The sequence below is a fragment of the Aulonocara stuartgranti genome (genome assembly GCF_965226115.1).
Source record: "Aulonocara stuartgranti genome assembly, chromosome: 15".
Classification (NCBI taxonomy): domain Eukaryota; kingdom Metazoa; phylum Chordata; class Actinopteri; order Cichliformes; family Cichlidae; genus Aulonocara; species Aulonocara stuartgranti.
In genome coordinates, this window is record NC_138951.1 from 25,958,480 (window position 1) to 25,970,841 (window position 12,362).

At 36.6% G+C, this 12,362-nt stretch overlaps 1 protein-coding gene across 4 annotated transcripts in view; it reads left to right on the forward strand.

Moving 5' to 3' along the window:
• Positions 1-12,362, forward strand: part of adgrg6 (adhesion G protein-coupled receptor G6) — a 142,599-nt gene that overhangs the window by 62,570 nt on the left and 67,667 nt on the right. The window lies entirely within an intron of this gene.

Sequence of the window (12,362 nt, forward strand, 5' to 3'; positions counted from 1 at the left end):
CATATTGGGGAATTCGTGGCTTCTAAGTCAACAAGTCATCCATGTCATATATCTCTAAAAATTCATATTTTAATATTAAATTGTCAACACTTGAAGATTCCCCCATCTCTTCTGAACAAAACGGTGTAAGAATGACCGTTCTAGCCCCTACGGTTAGGAAATTACGGTCATTTGTTTGAGGGGAGTCGTCACTATGAGAAATAGACTGCAAAAATCCTGTGTCTCTCTGTGCTGCTGCGTGTGTAAACAGATGCACCTGTTTTGGTGGGGAAAAGTGCACAGCCTCTCTGATTGGTGGATTCAAATTCACCAGCTCCCAGGCTGACCAAGAAACTTACTTCTCTCTCCCTGTGTGTGTGTGTGTGTGTGTGTGTGTGTGTGTGTGTGTGTGTGTGTGTGTGTGTGTGTGTGACAGAGAGAGAGAGAGAGAGAGAAAGCCTTTTAATGGGATGATCCCATTGTAAGATTCAAATTCAATATATTTAGACTGGTTGACTGAATTGGATCTTGTGTGTGTGTGTCTCTCTGTGCATGTGTGTTTCCTCATGTGTACATATTTGTAATTGTGTGGCAGTCATAAATTTTTTTGCTGATTTTTGTCATTTAACAAGTATATTTGAGGGAACCTCAGCATGTTCAGCATTTTTTTCAGCTGTCCATTTTGCTTTTCCAATTTTTCTGTTTAACTTATTACTATTGTGCTAAATCACACTATTTCTGCTATTTTATAAGATTTGTGCTTAATATACTATTTCTGCTTTTATAGGATTTGTGCTTAATATAGTATTTCTGCTTTTTATAAGATTTGTGCTTAATATAGTATTTCTCCTAAATGTAGTATTTATGCTTAATCATACTATTTCTGCTTTTCATAGGATTTGTGCTTAATATAGTATTTCTGCTAAATTTAGTATTTCTGATTAATTATAGTCTTTCTACTAAATCATAGTACAGTATTTCTGCTTTTTATGGGATTTGTGCTAAAACAAAGTATTTCTACTAAATGTAGTATTTATGCTTAATCATACCATTTCTGCTTTTTATAGGATTTGTGCTTAATATAGTATTTCTGCTAAATTATAGTATTTCTGCCAAATTATAATATTTGTGCTAAAACATAGTCTTAATTTAAAATTACAATATTCATAGTTCATCACAGTGTCTCTGGTAAATCACAATATTTCTGCTCTGTTGTACTATTTTTCTAAATCATAGTGTTTCTGTAATGTTTAAGTCTTTTTGGCTAAATATATTCTTTCTGTTATCTTATACTATTTCTCCTAAATTCTTGTATTTTTGAGAAGTTATCATGTTTCTGGTAAGTTACAATATTTCTGCTAAATTCTGCTATGCTATTGTATTTCTGCCAAGTATTATGTTTCCTCTAAGATATTGCAGTTCTGCTAAGTTATTCCATTTTAGCAAACTTCTTTTGCTTCTGCAAAGTTTTTACAATTTCTGCAACTTTTCAGCTTTTTCAGCTACTTTTTGCATACAGCTTCAGCTTTAAGCATCCACACTGCATTTTCGCAGGAAATGCAAATTTTTCTAGTTATTATTATTATTATTATTCTAGTTGCTTCCGTACACTTTTTGGCACTTAACTACTTCCACAATTTTCAGCCGATTTTCACCGTTCAAATTTTAAACTATTCTGCTATTTCTGCTAATTTACGCTACGATTTTTGCTATTTTTAACTATTATACTTTTTAAAATATTCCACTTTTTTCCTTTAATTTGTCCCATTGAAATGAATGGGAAACTTCTGCAATTCTGCTAAAATTTGCTTGTTTTTGAAACTTAACTACTTCCTCATATTTTCACCTAGAACAACCATTCAAACTTTAAAATGTTCACAAATTATTGGGCTATTCAGGTATGATTCAGCTTTTTCAAATGTTTTACTGTTTTACTTTTATGCCTCTTAAAGTTTTGAGTTGCAAAATTGTGATTTTTCACAAAATACATGCGTTGTTATGGTTGCTATGCTCTTGGCTTCCAGTGTGCCACTGAAGGTTTTGCAATTTTCACTTCATGTCCGAACAACTGTTTGCTACTTGCTCAATTTTCACTCAACTTCCACAAATTATACATCAAAACGTAGGTATTTTTGCTGGCTTTCAGAAAATGTCACTATCATTGTTGTGGGATTTATAGAATTTTTGCAAATCTCCTCAGACCAACACAAGGTCTCAAAACTCTCCATATAAAGTCAATGGAGAGCTTGTTCAAAATCATCGCTGGATTTCTGTAATGAGAGGCATATTCGAATCGTCATATCTCCTTAACGAAGCGACTTTAAGACATGAGGCTTGTCCCCGAATATCTTCAGACACCCCTGACGCTCACAATTCAAGAATTTCTTTCTCACCTATTACCGTTCTGAAATGAGTTGGACTTGTTTGAGGGTAGGAAATTCGTCCTTCGCTCAGATTTCTTCAGATTTAAAACTCTGGAAATGAACCACTTTTTTCTCTCGTCATAATTTTTTTTTGGATTTCCACAGAGACCTGAAAATTTCCATGACTGTTCACCAAAGCCTGCTGTCTCTTACGGTGAAAGAATGATATCGATACTCCAAATAGATTTCGAGTTACAAAGCGTTGTTTGAGGGCAAGTCAAGGCAGTTTTTGCTTCGCTCTACTCAGTTATGGTGCATTACAAGTCAAATATCTTTAATAATTCATATTTTAATGATAAATTGTAAACACTGGAAGATTCCCCCATCTCTTCTGAACAAAACGGTGTAAGAATGACCGCTCTAGCCCCTACGGTTTGGGAATTATGGTCATTTGTTTGAGGGGAGTCCTCACTATGAGAAATAGGCTGCAATAATCCTGTGCCTCTCTGTGCTGCGTGTGTAAAAAGAGGCACATGTTTTGGCGGGAAAAAGTACACAGGCTCTCTGATTGGTGGATTCAAATTCAGCAGCTCCCAGGCTGACCTAGAAACTTACTTCTCTCTCCCTGTGCATTTTTTTGCTGATTTTTTCATTTAACAAGTATATTTGAGGGACCCTCAGCATGTTCAGCATTTTTTCAGCTGTCCATTTTGCTTTCCCAATTTTTCTGTTTAACTGATTACTATTGTGCTAAATCATACTATTTCTGCTATTTTATAAGATTTGTGCCTAATATAGTATTTCTGCTAAATTACAGTATTTCTGCTTTTTATACTATTTGTGCTAAAACATAGTATTTCTACTAAATGTAGTATTTATGCTTAATCATACTATTTCTGCTTTTTATGGGATTTGTGCCTAATATAGTATTTCTGCTTTTTATACGATTTTTGCTCAAACATAATATTTCTACTAAATGTAGTGTTTATGCTTAATCATCCTATTTCTGCTTTTTATAGGATTTGTGCTTAATATAGTATTTCTGCTAAATTATAGTATTTCTGCTTTTTATAGTATTTGTGCTAAAACATAGTATTTCTACTAAATGTAGTATTTATGCTTAATAATAGTATTTCTATATATTTCTATATATTTCTGCCAGGTCCCCAGGCAGCCAATCCTCTGTGAGGACTTAGACATTCAAATTTTCAAATCAGGGCCTGCACAGTTTCCCAGCCAATCAAATAAGTGTCCTGAGGCATTCAAATTTGCATATTGGGGCCTTCGTGGCTTCTAAGCCAGCCAATCATATCTGAGGGCTGAGGAATTCAAATCCACAAATCAGGGCCTGCACGGCTTCCCAGCCAGCCAATCACATATGTGGTCTCAGGCATTCAAATTTGCATATTGGGGAATTCGTGGCTTCTAAGTCAACAAGTCATCCATGTCATATATCTCTAAAAATTCATATTTTAATATTAAATTGTCAACACTTGAAGATTCCCCCACCTCTTCTGAACAAAACGGTGTAAGAATGACCGTTCTAGCCCCTACGGTTAGGAAATTACGGTCATTTGTTTGAGGGGAGTCGTCACTATGAGAAATAGACTGCAAAAATCCTGTGTCTCTCTGTGCTGCTGCATGTGTAAACAGATGCACCTGTTTTGGTGGGGAAAAGTGCACAGCCTCTCTGATTGGTGGATTCAAATTCACCAGCTCCCAGGCTGACCTAGAAACTTACTTCTCTCTCCCTGTGTGTGTGTGTGTGTGTGTGTGTGTGTGTGTGACAGAGAGAGAGAGAGAGAGAGAGAGAAAGCCTTTTAATGGGATGATCCCATTGTAAGATTCAAATTCAGTATATTTAGACTGGTTGACTGAATTGGATCTTGTGTGTGTGTCTCTCTGTGCATGTGTGTTTCCTCATGTGTACATATTTGTAATTGTGTGGCAGTCATAAATTTTTTTGCAGATTTTTGTCATTTAACAAGTATATTTGAGGGAACCTCAGCATGTTCAGCATTTTTTCAGCTGTCCATTTTGCTTTTCCAATTTTTCTGTTTAACTTATTACTATTGTGCTAAATCACACTATTTCTGCTATTTTATAAGATTTGTGCTTAATATACTATTTCTGCTTTTATAGGATTTGTGCTTAATATAGTATTTCTGCTTTTTATAAGATTTGTGCTTAATATAGTATTTCTGCTAAATGTAGTATTTATGCTTAATCATACTATTTCTGCTTTTCATAGGATTTGTGCTTAATATAGTATTTCTGCTAAATTTAGTATTTCTGATTAATTATAGTCTTTCTACTAAATCATAGTACAGTATTTCTGCTTTTTATGGGATTTGTGCTAAAACAAAGTATTTCTACTAAATGTAGTATTTATGCTTAATCATACCATTTCTGCTTTTTATAGGATTTGTGCTTAATATAGTATTTCTGCTAAATTATAGTATTTCTGCCAAATTATAATATTTGTGCTAAAACATAGTCTTAATTTAAAATTACAATATTCATAGTTCATCACAGTGTCTCTGGTAAATCACAATATTTCTGCTCTGTTGTACTATTTTTCTAAATCATAGTGTTTCTGTAATGTTTAAGTATTTTTGGCTAAATATATTCTTTCTGTTATCTTATACTATTTCTCCTAAATTCTTGTATTTTTGAGAAGTTATCATGTTTCTGGTAAGTTACAATATTTCTGCTAAATTCTGCTATGCTATTGTATTTCTGCCAAGTATTATGTTTCCTCTAAGATATTGCAGTTCTGCTAAGTTATTCCATTTTAGCAAACTTCTTTTGCTTCTGCAAAGTTTTTACAATTTCTGCAACTTTTCAGCTTTTTCAGCTACTTTTTGCATACAGCTTCAGCTTTAAGCATCCACACTGCATTTTCGCAGGAAATGCAAATTTTTCTAGTTATTAGTGTGAATGCTTGAAAAGCATTCACAGTATTGTTCTTCTAATCTTTATTATTATTATATTTTATCTATTCCGTACGTTTTTTGTAATCCTACTCCTTCAAAACCGTTCAACTTAGAAAAACCATTCAAACACCGTTAGATTCCTATTCTTTTGGACAACACTGCTTCTATTTTTCTCATTTTTAACATTTATATTTTTAATTTTATTCAACTTTATTCAACAAAAATTTCCCATGTATTTCAATGGGGAGACCCTTCAAATTCTCATTCAACTTACTCATTTTTAAACTCTTACTACTTCCACATACATTGACATAGAGCCACCATTCAAACTTTAAAACGAAGACAAGACATTCAACTATTCAACTTGTATTTATCTTTTCAATATCTATTATACTTTTTCTTCAGTTCCAGTTTAAGTTTCATGATGTTTTTTCACCCGTTTCAGAGTTTATAATGGGTGTGTATGGGACGGAATGTTGGGGCTAGAGTGAGGCAGCTCAACTGCTAGAGTGAGAGGAGCAAAAAAATTAATCTTAAAATCTTTTTTAAAACTGCTGCTGTGTCTGCAGCGTTTGCTCTACAGGTATGATTTTACCCTCAAAATGTAGCCATCGCTGTCCTCTTTCATCCAATGTGTTTACTATTGTACTAGGTGTTATGGTTCTTTCGTAAATGTCACCAATGCACAGCCTCCTCCCTCCAACTCTTCCATAGACTCTAATGTTAAAACGGCTCAGAAGGTTGGTTTGAAAATCAGAAGAGCATGGTGTTTTTACACTGTCACCACGTCCATATAATAAACTCCACAGGCATGAAAACTGAGAATTAGGTAGACTGGACATTGCTGCCGCTCACGGTGAAAGAATTTCGTCAATACGACCTATACTTTTCATTTGGGAGCGATTTGTTTCGGCCTGACTTTTCTGTTCATTTTAAGCAGCAAAAGTGAGGCGCATGTCTGTGTACGTGTGTATGGAGCCATTGGGTGCAGTCACTATAGCAACCAGGCTCACACCTGCCTGCTTAACGAGCTCTGCCTGCCACTGTACCAAGATTCATCTTAAGCACTTCTCTTTCAACTGCTGCTGTGTCCACAGTGTTACAGCCATCATTTTACCCTCAAATTGTCGCCATTATTGTTCTCTTTCCAACACCGTGTCTTTCAAAGCTCAGGCATTTAAACTTTTTAAACTGTGTGGATCAAAGTGGAGGGATCACATTTTAGTCATTCAGTGATTCAAAGAATATGACCTTTTAATATTCATTCAGATGTTTTCTGACTCTAAATGTTCTTTTCTCATTTCTTAGGGTTTTCTAATTTACAATTAAAACATTTTCAGTTTTTTTCCAACTTCTTCTTCTGTGTAACGTTCAGCTTTTAGCAGTTCAGCACCTTTGTTTTCAGGTTAAATTCGTTTTTTGTTTTTTTTTATCTCATTCAATATTTTTAACTCAAAATTCAGCAATTAATTCATTTCAGTGCATACATTCAGATTCAAGCATTCACACTGCAGTTTCTTCAGAAAATGCACTTTCTAGTTATTATTATTATATTTTATCTATTCCGTACGTTTTTTGTAATCCTATAACTTCAAAACCGTTCAACTTAGAAAAACCATTCAAACACCGTTAGATTCCTATTCTTTTGGACAACACTGCTTCTATTTTTCATATTTTTAACATTTATATTTTTAATTTTATTCAACTTTATTCAACAAAAATTTATAATGTATTTCAATGGGGAGACCCTTCAAATCCTCATTCAACTTACTCATTTTTAAACTCTTACTACTTCCACATACATTGACATAGAGCCACCATTCAAACTTTAAAACGAAGACAAGACATTCAACTATTCAACTTGTATTTATCTTTTCAATATCTATTATACTTTTTCTTCAGTTCCAGTTTAAGTTTCATGATGTTTTTTCACCCGTTTCAGAGTTTATAATGGGTGTGTATGGGACGGAATGTTGGGGCTAGAGTGAGGCAGCTCAACTGCTAGAGTGAGAGGAGCAAAAAAATTAATCTTAAAATCTTTTTTAAAACTGCTGCTGTGTCCGCAGCGTTTGCTCTACAGGTATGATTTTACCCTCAAAACGTAGCCATGGCTGTCCTCTTTCATCCAATGTGTTTACTATTGTATTAGGTGTTATGGTTCTTTCATAAATGTCACCAATGCACAGCCTCCTCCCTCCAACTCTTCCATAGACTCTAATGTTAAAATGGCTCAGAAGGTTCGTTTGAAAATCAGAAGAGCATGGTGTCTTTCCACTGTCACCACGTCCATATAATAAGCTCCACAGGCATGAAAACTGAGAATTAGGTAGACTAGACATTGCTGTCGCTCACGGTGAAAGAATTTTGTCAATACGACTTTTACTTTTCATTTGGGAGCGATTTGTTTCGGCCTGACTTTTCTGTTCATTTTAAGCAGCAAAAGTGAGGCGCATGTCTGTGTACGTGTGTATGGAGCCATTGGGTGCGGTCACTATAGCAACCAGGCTCACACCTGCCTGCTTAACGAGCTCTCTCTCTCACTCTGCCAAGATTCATCTTAAACACTTCTCTTTCAACTGCTGCTGTGTCCACAGTGTTAAAGCCATCATTTTACCCTCAAAACGTCGCCATCGTTGTTCTTTTTCCAACATCTTGTCTTTCAAAGCTCAGAGATGTAAACTTTTTAAACTGTGTGGGTCCAAGTGGAGGGATCACATTTTAGTCATTCAGTGATTCAAAGAATATGACCTTTTAATATTTTTTCAGATGTTTTCTGACTCTAAATGTTCTTTTCTCATTTCTTAGGTTTTTCTAATTTACAATTAAAACATTTTCAGCTTTTTTCCAACTTCTTCTTCTGTGTAACCTTCAGCTTTTAGCAGTTCAGCACTTTTGTTTTCAGGTTAAATTCGGTTTTTTTTTTTTTTATCTCATTCAAGATTTTTAACTTAAATTCAGTAATTAATTCATTTCAGTGCATACATTCAGATTCAAGCATTCACACTGCAGTTTCTTCAGAAAATGCACTTTCTAGTTATTATTATATTTTATTTTTCCGTACGTTTTTTGAAAGCCTACTCCTTCAAAACCGTTCAACTTAGAAAAACCATTCAAACATCGTTAGATTCCTATTATTTTGGACATGACTGCTTCTAATTTTCTCATTTTTAACATTTATATTTTTAATTTTATTCAACTTTATTCAACAAAAATTTCCCATGTATTTCAATGGGGAGACCCTTCAAATTCTCATTCAACTTACTCATTTTTAAACTCTTACTACTTCCACATACATTGACATAGAGCCACCATTTAAACTTTAAAACGAAGACAAGACATTCAACTATTCAACTTGTATTTATCTTTTCAATATCTATTATACTTTTTCTTCAGTTCCAGTTTAAGTTTCATGATGTTTTTTCACCCGTTTCAGAGTTTATAATGGGTGTGTATGGGACGGAATGTTGGAGCTAGAGTGAGGCAGCTCAACTGCTAGAGTGAGAGGAGCAAAAAAATTAATCTTAAAATCTTTTTTAAAACTGCTGCTGTGTCCACAGCGTTTGCTCTACAGGTATGATTTTACCCTCAAAACGTAGCCATGGCTGTCCTCTTTCATCCAATGTGTTTACTATTGTCCTAGGTTTTACGGTTCTTTCATAAATGTCACCAATGCACAGCCTCCTCCTTCCAACTCTTCCATAGACTCTAATGTTAAAATGGCTCAGAAGGTTCGTTTGAAAATCAGAAGAGCATGGTGTCTTTCCACTGTCACCACGTCCATATAATAAACTCCACAGGCATGAAAACTGAGAATTTGGTAGACTAGACATGGCTGTCGCTCACGGTGAAAGAATTTTGTCAGTACGACATGTACTTTTCATTTGGGAACGATTTGTTTCGGCCTGACTTTTCAGTTCATTTTAAGCAGCAAAAGTGAGGCGCATGTCTGTGTACGTGTGTATGGAGCCATTGGGTGCGGTCACTATAGCAACCAGGCTCACACCTGCCTGCTTAACGAGCTCTGCCTGCCACTGTACCAAGATTCATCTTAAGCACTTCTCTTTCAACTGCTGCTGTGTCCACAGTGTTTGCTCTACAGCCATCATTTTACCCTCAAATTGTCACCATTATTGTTCTCTTTCCAACATCTTGTCTTTCAAAGCTCAGAGATGTAAACTTTTTAAACTGTGTGGGTCCAAGTGGAGGGATCACATTTTCTTCATTCAGTGATTCAAAGAATATGACCTTTTAATATTCTTTCAGATGTTTTCTGACTCTAAATGTTCTTTTCTCATTTCTTAGGGTTTTCTAATTTACAATTAAAACATTTTCAGCTTTTTTCCAACTCCTTCTTCTGTGTAACCTTCAGCTTTTAGCAGTTCAGCACTGTTGTTTTCAGGTTAAATTCGGGTTTTTTTTTATCTCATTCAAGATTTTTAACTTAGAATTCAGCAATTAATTCATTTCAGTGCATACATTCAGATTCAAGCATTCACACTGCAGTTTCTTCAGAAAATGCACTTTCTAGTCTTTATTGGTACCCAAATATCACTCTCTTTTAACAAAACCCTATCTGGCATAAACCAAAGTACTGTCATGTTTTCAGAAATTTAGTACTGAAAGGTAATGTAAATATTGGTTTTGGTGACATCCCTGATTATACTCGTGCTATAGTTTTTTTTTTTTTTTTTTTAGTAATACTATTTAGTAAAGTGAAAACATGGTGTAACATCTTGAGATATCAGCTAGTTTTGTGGCTTTCTGCTGCCTCCTAACTCTGCTCAAGCCCTGTTTCACGGACGCCTGGATGTTAAAGAGACCAGCCTCACTGACTGTTTTATTGGAGCTGAAAGACATTTTGACTGTCACTGATGTTGCCGTCTTTGATCTGGGAAACTGAAGGAACATTTGGACAGGAAATGACTAATTATGCCAGACTAAGTGAATTACACCCAGCACCTTTAAATCCATTGAATAAACAATGTCCAGGGCATCCTGCTATATTCAGCCAGCACATTGTGCAGGCATTGTGCCGAAGAGACATGAAAGAGAAGCGTCAGAGTCTGTGAGCCTTGTAGTTTGATATTCAGGCTGAAAACATGAAACCTTTTTTTTTTCCTGCCTTCGCTGCTCTGATCTTGAAGATATCGACACTCAGACCAGCTGCAGTCAAACAGAAGCACGCAGGACTGGTCAGACCAATGGTATTTGGACACTTAGAGTGCACTCAGGGAGAGCGTCAGCATCTTGTACTAACAAGATGCTGACGCTCTCTAGTTGGTGAGATTTTCAGTTAGTGAATATTATTAAAAATATTATGGCTGAATATTAAAATGTTGGCTGATGAGGGTCCAGCCATTAGAATCAATCAGAAGGGTCGGCTGGAGACGAGAGAATCCAGAGAAATGTGAAGTTGTACTGCCAGAAACTTGAGAGGCAGCTTTTAGGCTTTTGAGGGATGAACTGTGCGACTTACAAATGCCCCCCCTTCCACAGACACAAAGCCTACCCTGAATGAATGAAATCAGGGAATCAGGAGACATGGGGAAACACTCATTTTGTGTGTGTGAGTGAGAGAGAGGAAGAGAGAGAAGCAGAGCAGAGCTGGGAAAGAGAGAGAGAGTGAAGCTGTTTTCTGAATCGTGTGGCAGCGTCTAGCTTTTCCATTAGTGGAAGGGAGGAAAAAAAGCTTGGTGCTTTTTGATGTTACATCCAAATGTTCCTAAAATTTCACGCTGAACAACTTTAATGGGAGCAAAAGGTTTAGCTGAGACACACTCACACACACACACACGCACACTTAGGAGGATTGGAATTTTTGTGCATAAATTTGCCATGTGTGCTGTGAATGTGTTTGCGTGCACCTGTGCAGTCAGAGTCTGCATGTGTATTTCTGTCAGCATAGAAATCCTACATCACCCTCTGTTGATCCGACATGTTCAGCATGCTTTCAGTAAATTGCTTGTAGAACATAAATGACTCAAGGAAAGAGGGGTGGAATAAATGGGAGGATATAACCTCACGCTCCACGGTTTGAACTTTTCAATTCAGCCAATGCCATTTCAAAGCCAGGTGCATTAAAAGGCAGAAGCACAGCAGGAGTATGGCTTACAGCGGCAGAAAGCATTTAAAACCTTTTTGGGACACAGTCAGCAAGAGTTTGTCACCACCCGTGAGTGGTGATTGTGTATGTGCAGGTTTTTGTGTTCCGTGTCCTCTGAAATCACCAATCACCAGATAGGCAAATAGCCTCGTCAGAGTGTAAACAAACCCTGAATCAAAAAAAACATGAAGCACGAAGGTGATCACGGTTTCTTAGGCAGAGGTCTCTAAAGGACACAGCTGGGAGATTCCTAAATACTCCTCAGCCATTGCTGTGGATGGTAGGCGTGTCCGAGGATATGCCTGAGCTAGGCTCGTGCATTTGATTGACCAATTGGATGTGAAGGCTGGGGAACACCTACTCTGATTGAGTAACAGTAACACAGCACTGCAAAGACTCCTTATGTGTGTTTTTGGGAATCTGTGAAGAAGCATCATGTCGAGGATGTTCCATTAGCAGAGAAACACTGACCCCTTCCTCAGGTCACTCATACGTACAAATATTTGTGAAAGGAGGTAAATGTGTGGCTTATTTGCTTATTTAAATGCATTTAAATGACTCCTTTTTCATGTTATGACTCGTCCTGGTGGCTCAAAGGATTAACGGCCATGATTTAGCTGTTTGAGCAGCTGTCTCCTTATTTTTGATTTAAGCAGCGCTATAGAAGCCTGAAAGCGTTTCAGGATCTGGCAACATGCCACGATTGTTTTAGACGCTCGTAATTTGAAGTCTGCTGCACTTGGTTAATAACATTTACCAGAACGATGCGTGAGCTTCACCTCATCTGCTTCTGTTCCCATGAGCGAGGCGCGGAGCTGTCAGTTTCTGCAGTAAAACATATGAATATGAAATAAGACGACTGTGAGAAATGTTACACCGCCAAGCTTTTCTTATTGGAACGAGGGCTCTGAGACGCGTGCACGTGCATGCTGGCGTTTCTGACGTTGGCTGTGGTTTTGGCTGCCGCAAAGGCCGAGCCTG